The following is a 13,298-nucleotide window of genomic DNA, read 5'->3' as shown; positions in this document are numbered from 1 at the left end:
CTCATTCACGCACCCCCACTCCCCTCCTTCCAGAATTCCCAGGTAACAACCTAATATACATATGAATGACTAGCCAATTTAGCTTCCACTTGGCTGAAGCTAAAGCCTAGCTAAAAGCCATTTGGCTGCTCTCCGGGTTTTAAAGGTAGAAAAGCCAAATGGCTGCTCTCCGGGGGTTTAAGTGTGAACATGCTGTTGCAAACTCTGCTTTAGTGGTTGCACTCAGATGTAGAAGCCAAAGTGTCATGGGTGCAAAACCTCTGTTTTTTATGATTTGCTGTTTCATCCACTTTAGTAAAGTGTCCTGTGTTACAGCAACAGTGAGTTGTGGTATCACTTAATGAATGTTAGGTTTTAATCTGCATTAGACTTACTGACCTTCTTTCAATCAGCATCCCAATAGTCCTAAGTGCACTGACAAAAAATACAAGTATAAATAGATAAAATGCTGTTTTGGAGAAGATTCTCTCAGAGGGTATCGATGTTGCCACAATGCACAGTGTCGGTGTCGTCACTTTGGCAAAACTTGGATAAATTGAAGCCTTGGTATCCCACCAGCTCAGTGGGTCTGCACTTCTCTGGCAAAGGGCCCCATCAATGTAGGATCTCACTTCCAGTATTGCATTTGCTGAGGGATTCCTTCTGGTAGTGTCTGTACTTGCTTGTCTGTGAAGGTTCTCAGTCATCCAGGTCATCGTAGTCAAAGGAGCTTGCAAAGAAAAGCGTCTGGACTTCTTTAAGTTGCTTGAAGACGTTTCACCTCTCATCCGAGAAGCTTCTTCAGTTCTAAGGTCAAATGGTGGAGAGTCCCAGATATAAACCTAGTGGGAGTGACCCCCCACGGAGGGACAAAAGGACCCCCTGATGATCCTCTAATCACCTGAGCCAAGGTGTGAAATTGGGTGTGGGACCCAATCAGCCAGAGTTTCGGGTGTGTTCATTGTGAAACCTGGCCCCACCTTGTCATGCGAATTCCTGAGGTCAGATGGCCCAGGATGTGAGTGGGCGTGAAGGCGTCTGGAGGCGTCTTGAGATCCCTTCCCAGACGCCTTAACGGTCACTCCCACTAGGTTTATATCTGGGACTCTCCACCATTTGACCTTAGAACTGAAGAAGCTTCTCGGATGAGAGGTGAAACGTCTTCAAGCAACTTAAAGAAGTCCAGACGCTTTTCTTTGCAAGCTCCTTTGTCTGTAGTTGCTTGTTCTTCAAAGAACCTCCAAAGAGCAGATGCTTGTTGCTCCTTCTGTTTACCCTCTTCTCCCTCTTGGTCCCCTGGCAGTGGAGTTGGTTTGCTGGATCTTGCTGCTGCAGTTATTCTCTGAAGAGCTTCATCCACCGCTCTGTTGTCATTAAAGACCAGCTTCTTAAATCTTGGATCAAGAATGGTGTTTTCAGAGGGAACAGCATTATATTCCACTCTGTGGAACTTTCTGTGCATACATAGGATTCAATGCATGAATAAACTTTCTGAATCCTTTATCACCCACAAGTAAAAATGGTTGGAAATCAAGTGCAATCCAGATTGCCAGGTCTTTATCTTGCTGGGGTCACAGACTTCTGCATAACTGTGTGTCTGGGTTGTTGTAGGTGGTTATGGTGATATACTGCATGATGCCGTAGAAACTCAATTTCAATTTTCAATTCAATTTTATTTATATAGCGCCAAATCACAACAACAGTCACCTCAAGGCGCTTTATATTGTACAGTAGATTGTACAGTAATAGATACAGAGAAAAACCCAACAATCACATGACCCCCTATGAGCAAGCACCTTGGCGACAGTGGGAAGGAAAAACTCCCTTTTAACAGGAAGAAACCTCCGTGGGTCAGTGGTGGGCCTCTTCAGATGCAATTTGTTTTTCTCTAAGACAATGAGACAAAAGTGCAGTTTGTAAGAACTGACCTGTTCCGTTCTAGAGAGAAAAGTTTCTCAGGTATGAGGTAAAAAAAAAAGGATCTGTGAATCTTGACTATGTTTAGCTCCACACAAAAGAGACAACAGTTTTCTCCACAGTGAAGATAGTATCATTCCCAGCTCATCAATGAGCTACTCCACATGTGTATGAGGACTCCATTCACGCCAAGGTTTAAAATCCTGGCTGTATAAGCTAGAGCTAAATCCCCCCACTGAGCAGAAAAATGGGGGAAATTTGACTCAAACGTATTGCAAAAATGTTTGATACGCTCCACAAGCATAAACTAAGACTTACAAATGTGTAAAATGATTTGTGTAACTTACAACTGCGTGCTTCAATCCACACATAATCACGAAGCAATCTGATCACACGTTTGAATTTACTTTTTATCTTTGACATTTACATAACCCATTATTTTAAAATTTCACAATTACCTCATAACTCATACAACACATTTGTTTTATCATTTACTTTCACACGTGTATTGTAGAATAGCTTTGGATTAAGATTGTTACACTCTGATACTAACAGACACAAAACTACGACTGCCTCTCAGGAATGTGGATGGTGGTTGTAAACCAATGTAGTGTGGTTTGTACTATGGTTGCCATGGTGATGTGAGAGGCGTCATCCTGATATGAAAGGCGCAAGACATGAAACGTGAGCTGGACACTGGATTCAAAGCAAATAAGGGGAACTAGGGTTTTCCCCCAACTTTGTGACCAATAAAACAAACATAATAAATAATAGTAATGATAATAAAAATTCTGCTTTTATCACGCAATTATTTTATTATTTACCACACGCAATTAAAGTGTTTACAGCTTGGGTGTGTGTGTCACTCTGAGCAGTTTGGGGAGGTGGAGGTCAATGGCGCCATGTAAAACTAAATTGAAATTCTAACAGTTTAACAAGAAATTGTGAAAATGTGTAATTTCAGCATATTTTTCTTCTCTCTCATAAAATGAACTGGACACAGGTGCGTAGATCCTTTATATAAAGAAAGTGTTTTAGAAGAGAAAATGAGCAAATTCATGAAGCTGAACTTAATAAATTTTGCATAAAATATCAGTATTCAGGTTTGAGCATATGATTTGTAAAATAGTTTTTACGTGTGGTCATTTCTCTCAATGGGTGAAGGCAATGGGTGAAGTGTCTTGCCCAAGGATGCAACGACTGAGACTGTCCAAGCCGGGGCTCGAACCGGCAGCCTTCCGATTACAAGGCGAACTCCCAACTCTTGAGCGTCTTGAGCCACAATTGCCCACAGTAGTAATAGTAGTAATAGGGAGAGAAGAAGGGGAAACTCTGGCACGTTTCAAATTCTTAAGCTTTGTTGAGATTTGCAACGTTGGTTGAGATTGTTTAATCAGAAAGTGGAAAAGAGGGAAATTCAAGCTTTTCCTCCCTTTTTGTTTCATTTTTCTGAAGTTACGCACTTCATTTGAACATCCACAATTTGAAATTTGTTCACTTATATGTTGGGTGATGAAAAATAGTTTTTTAACTATTTGTCAAATTACTTATCTAATGTTGTTGTTAAGTGCGTGTGTATGTAATCTAACAGTTGACATTATGATCAATAAAATTCCAAGTACACTTGTTTAAATTTTAGTGGATTAGCCCAGGTTTAAAGATTCAAATATTTAATATCACATTTGACCTCTGACTTTTACTTTAAAGTCAAAACTGTCATGGTCCTGGGTCGTTGACCCAGCGTTTTGTGATTATTTTCCTCTGTTCTGGTTGTTCTGTGTCCTCCCCCCTTGTGTCCGGTTCGGGTCCTAGATTTCCTGTTTTGTTTTGAAAGTCTGTGTCTGTTGCCATTGTGTTCAGCTTGTCTCCTCCGGTCCTCATGTGTATTAAGTTCAGCTGTTCTTCCCTCCTGTGTGTGATTACCTGATTACCTTGTGTGTGTGTGTGTATATTTAGTGGGTGTCGTAGTCATCAACGTTTGGTGCCATTGAGAAAAGCAGTTGGTTGATGTCGCTGTTGTAGATGGTGACCAAGTCAGTGAAGTGTTCTCTGCAGTAACTCTGAGCTTCAGTCCAGGTCTTCAGCTGGCTCACAAAGTGGTATTCTCTGGAGTCGGGAGGAAGAGTGGAAAGTCCTCCTGAAAAAAGTATCACTAATTATTGTTGAAACTGGGCTCTTGGGCTGAAAAAGACAAACTTACAGAAATAACAATTACAAATATTTACTATGTGGTGCAAGTATGAGGTGGGACATATGGTATTAATACATCAGATAAAGACATGTATTTATTTACATGTTATTTAGTTTTATTCTTTCTTACACAGATTTCTGTACTTTTTATTTCACCTCACTGTGCGCCTTTGAACATCAAACTTATTTAGGCTAAACAGAGACAACAATAACACCAAAAAGACAGACCTACTGGTTAATCCATTAGCGGGACTTATACAATAAAAAGAGCAAAAAGAGGCAAAAACATGTAATTATGTTTAAATATATGTAACATATGTTGAAGGTAAGATTGTTTTGAGGAAATCTGAAAGTGGTTCTTTATGGCCTCAAACTCTTCCCACACCGGAGATATTGCTCGGGATCAGCTGCCTCCAAAGACCTAAAGGCTAACTAAGCTTGATATTATCACTCCGTTTTCAGCTTAATGGCTTCTCGCTGCTTTGAGTGCATCCTGATCAGTTGACCAGCTCAGAATCCCTTTTCACCTGGATATTGTTGAATTCTCCCAATTCTTTGAATCTTTGGGCTGAAGGAGGGACAATACTCGGTGTATAAATGCTCAATCAACAATCATTTATTTCCATACAATTCAACAGTCAGAGCATTACAACGTCCGGACGGGAGAGATGCTACCAGAGGGTCAGGCACATGTCTCAAAATGGTGACGGGTTGCTCAGCTTTTTATAGTCTCTAGTGGCCCCCAGCTAGTCGTAAAAGCCAAAACATCACATTCTTTCTCTGTTACAGCGCCTAAGTTATGACCTCGGCAGTTGTTTCTCTGCTTTCTGTAAGGTGGGGGTGTGGAATGTGGTCTATCTATCTCCCCTGTCTTTAGACACAGAGTCTCCTGCTTACAACCTTCTCTTCATGATTCAACACTTAAGCATGTCAAGAAAACAGTGTAACACATTCCCAGCAGATCAAGGATACAGAGTGATGCACATTTATCTAATGAACTAATATGTGAATATGTTCTGTTAACTCAAAAGTATAATGAGAACTAAACTACATACAGCTCACACACTCTATATTAAAGGGTATAATGTGATCTACAGCAGTATTCTAATTCAACTACTTTGATTACATATATAAGGTAACATATAATAACAGAATAATCTAATAATTCCCCCTTTTGATCTCTGAAAGAGATCACTTACAACATGCACTCCAGGGTCGCAAGGTCCAGGTTTTCTTGATCCTGAGGCCCTCTGTCCCCCTTTAACGGGTGGACCATATGTGGGATGACCTCTGTGTTCACGCAGTTCAGCTGCAAGCAAAGTTAGATTTACAACCATAACAGCAGTTACAGATGACTCTCCCATCACTCCCCAATTCTCCCACAGCTTTATTTTGGTGCTCCAGTTTTCCACTCCCATTTTAATGCCCCCTTATACCTTTCAAATGTACTTAGACTAGAACCTCTGTCTAAGGAGCTTTTAACCTTTATTTTTATTGCTGCAGCTACCAGTGTCTTCCAGTTGGGTGATTCTCAGCTTCTTTCTTCGACCTCCGGGGTTAGACCACCCTTTAGTCATTGCACAGTTCTGGGGATTATTATGCCCCGATTTCAAACAAAGATCTGTGTATTTTGGGGTCACCGGCGTGTCCCCCTTTTTGCCAAGAGCCTCTTGAACCTCGTTGGTCTGGTGTTCCTGGTTTTCGCCAACCCCTTCATGGTTATTGCTGTGTTTGTGGGATCCATCTTCTCCAGGAGCCCAAACGTCATGACACTTGACCCCAGTTGCTGTCTCGGCAGTCCCTACATCTGTCCCTGCTGTGAAGGGTCCTCACATCTCCGGGTCCCCGTCTGGTGTCTGTTCCTTTCTCTGCAAGAGACAGAAAACCAAAACACCTCTCTCCCTAGCCTTGATAATCTAATATTGTTATCCATTGTTCTTCTAATGATTCAAATTTGGTTTAAAATATTATGTTCAGGACTCATTCTAATCATAATCTATGTGTGTGTGAAAGAAATCAAAAATTAGTGAACCCTTTCTAAGTCTAACACATTATAAGCTTAAGTTTTACCATAGCTAATTTATTAAACACAAAAATAAACTCATAGAAATTTTCATATCACCATTGTTTGATGTTCAAACTCAACTTCCACTTCCCCCTTTTTTGACACACTCCCATGTGTCAATTCACCGGAGCTAGACACTTAAAAGAGAAGGTTGGTGACATCATATCTCAGAAGGTATCAGAAATTCTTCTCTCGAGTACCGTTGCTCCAGCCTTGTCATCCCTGAGGATCTTCGATCCCGAAAATGTCCCTTCTCCTCATGTAATAAAGTCTGTCATCCTTCCATGCCCTGGTAACTGGTCCATCCAGAGCTGTAACATTTTGAAATGTACATACAACAAGCCAAACCACACCTTGGTCACACCAACCCTCTTCCGCCCCGAAGATGTCCAATGCCATCCTAGTATGGACTGTCAAAAGTGGCTTTAACGCTGACTGTCCTGACAATCCATTTTATAACGTTTCCTGGTCAGATTTGCCAATCTCTGCACCAGGGTTTTAAACTTTTCGCCATTTCCATTAGTTGTTATTTTTATTTAGTTTCGACTCCAGATTTTCAATTTTTACCAGTTGTAATTAGTTTTTACCAATTCTTTGCTAGTTTAGTGTAGTTTTTATTTTCTGAAAATCCTTAGTTTCAATTTAGTTTTATTTGTGTTTTGCAAAAATTAAGTGTAACAAAATCCCAGTTCCATCATATCAGTCAAGCTCTTCTGGTTATCCTTGGGTGTTGAGACTAATAACTATTAACTCTTGCCGCACCGTGTGGTCCTAATTTTGGTTCAAGTGAATTGATAACCTTTTGAAGGCGATTGTTTCACACCTTTATTTAGATGTCCCAGTCCTGTTGTCTCGGGATCCATCACGCTGCCTTATCTGGGGTTAGCTGTTTTCTGGGGATGCGGGTTGAGTGGGTGAGCTCTTCAAGGAGGGGGAGTGTGCTCCCCCTGATGAGGTCTTCTAGGTAAGCTAGGTTAACCTTCTTGTGTGGGCTTTTCAAGTGCACTTTAAGGTTAGTGGGACTTTTAGTTTTATAAATGTCCCTCATGACCCCCTGATGACCCAGTATTTCATTTTTGCACACTGTAGTACACATTTTAGTTTTTGCTTGTAGCTCGCATACTCTACTTGCCACTCCTCTAATTCCTGATGTTTCTTAGAGAGGGCAACAGTACCTTTAAAATTATATCACATGTGTGGGGGTGTGGCCTTGCCAATTGTTTTGCCCACCTTTTCAAAATGGCTGGCGTGCCCACAAGCACATTTCATGGAAAAAGAAAGGTAAGCTTGATATTTACATTTAAAATGTTTTGTTAAACTCAGATTTTTATTTTATTCTTTTTGCAAGTACCCCTCCTCGGTGGCGAGAAACTGTTGGTGTGGTCAAGTGGGTGCTCTAGAAACAAACGCTCAGGACAGAACAGTTTATCAGTCATGTACTTCCTACAAATTTTGCATATGTTTTATTTCATATTGATCCTCTGAGTGTAATGGTACATTTTAATTTGAATTTATCCAAACTAAACACAATATTTTCTTTATTTACTTTGCTCTTGTTCTTTTGCAGTACCACATCCTATCAAATGTCCCTGTCGATTATATTCTACATTTAATAACTTACTATTTCAAGTGAGAACCTAAATCACGTGGACCAATGTTTATTATTGCATATCTCTATTCTGAATGTGGCCAGTCATTCATAGGTATTGTTCAATTTTGGCGATTTTCCTCTATAAAATTTAATTGACTTTTTACAGTGGCCTGCTATGGTTAATAATAACATATTCCAGTCATGAGTGGTATCAAAAGTCTTCTCCACTGTAGCATTTGGCATTCCCAATAATATAACATGATACCTTACTCAAAACACAGCTAATATAGCACAGTTTTCTTAATGCAAACATCGGTAACTCAAAATCAGCAACCACAGTGTTAAGTCTGCAGTTCATACTTATGTGAAGCTAGAGTCTCCTCCTCCAGTCTCTCTTATCCTCCTGCTCCTGAAAAAACAAAACAAAACAAAGCGAAGCATCCACCCTTCTCTTGTCGGCTGGGTGAATTGTTTATGAATTGTTTATTGGCATTTACTAATCCTAAAGTTGGTGCAGTCATTGTCTCAGTATCAAGTCAGTCAAAACTTTTAGTCGTCAGTCCATCACAGTCCATTCACATGCATACCTCCATACACATTCATACCAGATGTTGCTGATAATGGAGTCTCACGCGCAACCTATTCGAGCATCCATCACCAGCAAGATGACGTCATCATTTTAAAGGAAAACAATTCCTTGTTGTTTTTTGGGCCGGATTGACTCGGTGCAATCCTTTTAGATCAGTGTTCCCTATAAGTGAATTTCTCCCAAGCCAATTACAATCATGGAGAAGCACACTTTGCAACTGTTTACAGTAATAATATTTTATAGCGCTTTAAATTTCAATCTTTCAGGCCTTGTTTAAAGAGCTGATTGTTAAATCATGAACTCACAAAATATCAACATATCACCACCGGTGGATCACACCTCTCAGATGTTTTTCTCCAGTGCACTGTAACAAAAACGAAAACAGACATAACCAACAAAATACTACTAAAATAACACAAACTAGGGCCCGTTGCAGACATGTCCAAGCATAAAACTATCCCTCTCTCGCTTACGAGAAATAACACAAGCCAAAGCTCACTGATAAAATCAAGCTAGCGCTAAACAAAACCAAACAATCAACCAGAAATTCACAGGAACATTTTGCTTCCTGCCGGGACAATATTGTGTGGGAATGAGAACCTCAGGTGCCGTAACACCTTTTGTTCCTCCTTGAATTAAAACTCAATGACAGAAAATGCCGTACTCCGACCTAAAACTTACACTATTAATTCATCATTTTCACTCTGTGCCACTGTTCCTCATCAGGGCTGTGTGAAGCACAGCAAAGAATTCAGTCAAGGCCTTGAGCCATAAACAGACATCACGCACAGACATTGTTTTCATAACCAAACTTATTTAGACCTTATTCCTAAAATCTACATAAATGCCCTCTGGGTGACATATAACACATTCTAAGTATTTAATGGTAATCAATGGCTCCTCATAAAAATTATGCATTGGGATGTTTGTGTGCAGCATTTTGCATATCAGCATAAGCAAAGCATTCTTCATTGCATCAGCGTGTATGTGTGTGTGCGTGTGGATCACTCTTCATTGCACAAGCGTGTGCATGTGTATGTGTGTGCATCACTTCTCAGTGAATCAGCATTCCCGTGTGTGTGTGTGTGTGTGTATGTGTGTGTGTGTGTGTGTGTGTGTGTGTGTGTGTGTGTGTGTGTGTGTGTGTGTGTGGGATCTGTGGGATCTGTGGGATCTGTGTGAGGTCAAGATGTGACCCTGTGAAGACTCCCCAAGGCTGGCGCCTAGAAGTCTAGCAGATTTATCTAAACAAAAGGCTCTTATACTTAAACAGATATACGTGTGTTTGCTATACCATAAATCAGCAAAGGAAGATACGATCTCTCCTCTGTAGGGGAGTGAACTCACCCCCTCTTCATGCTACACAGAGTTGTTACAGACCTCTTAGGATGAGACATTCTTTCAATCTACAAATGATTATATACTTCTAAACATATATGAGTAAATGTTTCTAAGCATAAATGACAATCAACAATACAAAACCTATCATTCCCCCCTTTTGACCTTTATGCTAGAAAAGTTCCCAGTTATGAATACCTCATGTCTGACCGTTTCAAAGCAAACATTGTTATATTCAGCATGTGTCAAATCACCCTAAATTACTGAAAAAATACACAGTTTAACAAATGTATTAGCAGTTATCCCATTCATTGATCTCATCTCATGGCAAACTGCATCCTACAAACAAACAAAGAAATTGTTAATTTAATAGTGAAAATAAGAAAGTAACATTTTCAAAAACATCTCAGCTTGGTGGTGTTTTCTCCGGGTGTGCAAATCACATGTCTCTGCAGGGTGGTTTGAGTTCTGCAGGGCGTCATGGATGTCTCTTCCAGTTGTTTCATTGTCCATAGGACCAGAGTCCAAATGTATGTAGAATAAACATTCAAACATACCAGTTGGTTTTGTTATTTGTCAACATGGGTCTCAGCTATTTCCAAAGCTGCAGACCTCTCAGCACTCTAGTTTTATGGCCTCCCATTACCCCATTCAAGCCTTCGTCCTGTGAGGGGGATATTTATGACGCCTTAATTGTCCACGCTCTGCAGAGAAACACCTCTGTGAAAAGGGTGCAGGGTTCAGTTATCTTACTGCTGTTATGATCCCAGCAGCCTTCAGAGTGTCATCGTATGCACATAGGAAACTGCTGTCATCACCACCATAGCTTCTGGTTCCTGTGCTTTCACAGAATCATGATGTCATCCTCGAACTCCTTCTGCGCTGTCGATGGAGCTTGGCACGCTCCTCATCCCTCGAGTTTTCATGTTCCAACGCTGCTGAAGGTTTAAGGCAGAGCACGTCGTACACCTTAGTTGTCTTCCTCAGCGTCAATATTGAATCTTTCATTTTATTTAAAATCTCCTGGAAGCTCAGTAGCACAGCTCTCTGTGTCATGTCTGCTGTGCTGAAGATGATCTCTGATCCTCCTGAAGTCTCTCTCCTGGCCTCAGCTCCCATCTTGTGGACAATCCTCTCCTCTATTTTGCCGGCAGTTTCATGGTCCTTGCTGTGGCTCCAAGGTCTGATTTCATGATGGGCCCCAACCAGCTTGATCTTTGACCTCAACCACTGCCTGGGCTCTCCATCATGTACTTCTAGATGTGTCATACAGGGTTCAGCATATTAGTTATTTTCACAGGTGTGCTCTATATCTCAACAATGGCTCATAATAAGACGACAGTCTTTCACACAGGACAAGTGCCTCTATGCACTTCATTAGTTTAAATATTTACCTATATCACTTCACCTCACATGTCATTGTACTGAATTTAAGCAACCACAAGCTTAATGTAGATTACTTTTAACAACTATCCACCTCAATTACGTCTATGGTTTGGCACACAGGCTGTTAACATTTTGTGTCAGGAAGGGGTGGGGGGAAAGCCACCCACCAGAGCATAGCTGCTGATGTGGGCTGGCCTTCTCCACACGCTCTTCAAGGCTGGTGTGTTTTCTGAAAACTTCTAACATTTGAATCTCTTCCATTTATACGCCTGCGATTAACCGCACGGCTCAGGTCCGCATGAAACCCGCGCGACCGCATTCGCGTGCACCCGCGCAGCTGTGGAGCCTTCGCTCTCTCTCTTTTTTACATAGATACTTTGTGCTGCCAGGAGCAAAGTCCAGCACAAACGTGTTTCTCCCTCCGACTCACTCTTGGTTGCTTAGAAACCCATGATAACAACAACAGCTGCTGACGTCACACACCACGCGGTCTGCTCCGCACACACAACAACAACGAGGACGAAAATAACAATAACACAAAATAGGCCTACTGTCCAGCACAATCTGGACCCCGCGGAACCTCTCAACATCCCACAAACCGGCGGAGAACCAAAAAAGTTCGAACTGCGCAACTCCGCGACTTAATGCTTCTGTACAAAAAAACCCCACTGAGCGGTTTTGTACATCGCCCCACTTAGACGGCGAATTTTATCCCCACTGAGCGGCCACGGACAACATCCCACTGAGCGGCGAAGACGTAATTTTATCCCCACTGAGCGGCCACAGACAACACCCCACTGAGCGGCGAAGACGTACAGTTATAGAGTTGGACTCTAAACTTACTCGGTGTTGCTTAGCGTGTAATATCGGCCTCGAATCCCGCCGATCGCCATTCATCGAGGAGAAGGACAGACAGCGAATCCACAGGAACTTCCTGGCTGACGTCAGTCTTTCAGCGTGTCCTCCTCCCCTCGGTGAATGCGATTCCAGGGATCCGGCATCGAAGGACCAATTAATGATAGGTTTGTAGCATAAACCTATTCGCTGGAACGTTAAGACATTATAATTACACCGCAAAGCAAGACACGAAGTAGGCAAGCTCTTCATGTTACTCGTGCACGGGAGAGACCGAAGAGGCGCCGTTCCCTCGCCTGACCCGGTTGCTCTCGTCCGTTCTCCCGTACCACTGTCCTTTTATTGAGGTTACATGAATATACATAAGTTCATTAACATATGACGTCTACATTCACACAAAGAGTACCTTGCCTGTGTATGTGTGTGTGTGTGTGTGTGTGTGTGTGTGTGTGTGTGTGTGTGTGTGTGTGTGTGTGTGTGTGTGTGGGATCTGTGGGATCTGTGGGATCTGTGTGAGGTCAAGATGTGACCCTGTGAAGACTCCCTAAAGCTGGTGCCAGGTGTCTGAGTCCATCTAACAAAAGGCTCTTATACTTAAACAGATATACGTGTGCTTGCTATACCATAAATCAGCAAAGGAAGATACGATCTCTCCTCTGTAGGGGGGTGAACTCACCCCCTCTTCATGCTACACAGAGTTGTTACAGACCTCTTAGGATGAAACATTCTTTCAATCTACAAATGATTATATACTTCTAAGCATATATGAGTAAATGTTTCTAAGCATAAATGACAATCAACAATACAAAACCTATCATTAAACAAAAAGTGAGCCTTTATTGTGGCTGTTAAAATGAACATCAAAACTCAAACAAAAGTAAACAAGCGAAGAGCTTTTTTTTACAATGTTTATGTAATATTTCAAAAAAGAAAACCAATAAAAACAAAAACTAGAAGATATTGGGGGCAAAATAGTTGAAGTTGATCAAAAATAATTAGTTGAACTTATCTCAAATGAAGGAAAATGCTAGATCAACTTGAATATAATTACAACATTTTAATTAATTAAAACAATTTTATTCAGGAGCATTGTTTTTTAAATTAAGTTTACATCGTTAATTTATTTAATGCCAGTACCAATGTTTGTACCTTTATTGTCTGCAACACACCAGCCAGTTCTTTCCATTTACAGTCATAGTCACTATATTTAAAATCCCTACTCTCAACCATCATACTGCCTTTCCTTTACACACATTCACCTATCCTCCTCCTGTGCCAGCACCAAGCTCATCAACAGCACTGGTGTTGGCAAGTGTTAACTCGGGGTGCTAACAATCCAGTATGGAAATGTAATTATTCTATCTGGGCTTAGGACTGGCAAGAGGGAT

The 13,298-nt window shown here is 41.2% G+C and overlaps 1 long non-coding RNA gene across 1 annotated transcript; it reads right to left on the bottom strand.

The window, feature by feature from the left end:
* Window positions 1-8,439: 8,439 nt before the first annotated feature.
* Window positions 8,440-12,792, bottom strand: LOC146672475 (uncharacterized). The gene is made up of 2 exons (XR_014908254.1): window positions 11,486-12,792; window positions 8,440-11,264 (listed from the first exon to the last, which is right to left on the bottom strand). It is a non-coding gene; the product is annotated as an uncharacterized LOC146672475 (long non-coding RNA).
* Between the last annotated feature and the right edge of the window lie 506 nt (window positions 12,793-13,298).

This window comes from Rhamphochromis longiceps, linkage group LG3 (genome assembly GCF_057381845.1).
Source record: "Rhamphochromis longiceps isolate RC_006_pf linkage group LG3, R_longiceps_female_GT1.1, whole genome shotgun sequence".
NCBI classification, from domain to species: domain Eukaryota; kingdom Metazoa; phylum Chordata; class Actinopteri; order Cichliformes; family Cichlidae; genus Rhamphochromis; species Rhamphochromis longiceps.
Note: the sequence above shows the minus strand (reverse complement) of the source record. Positions and strands in the feature narration are given on the sequence as shown.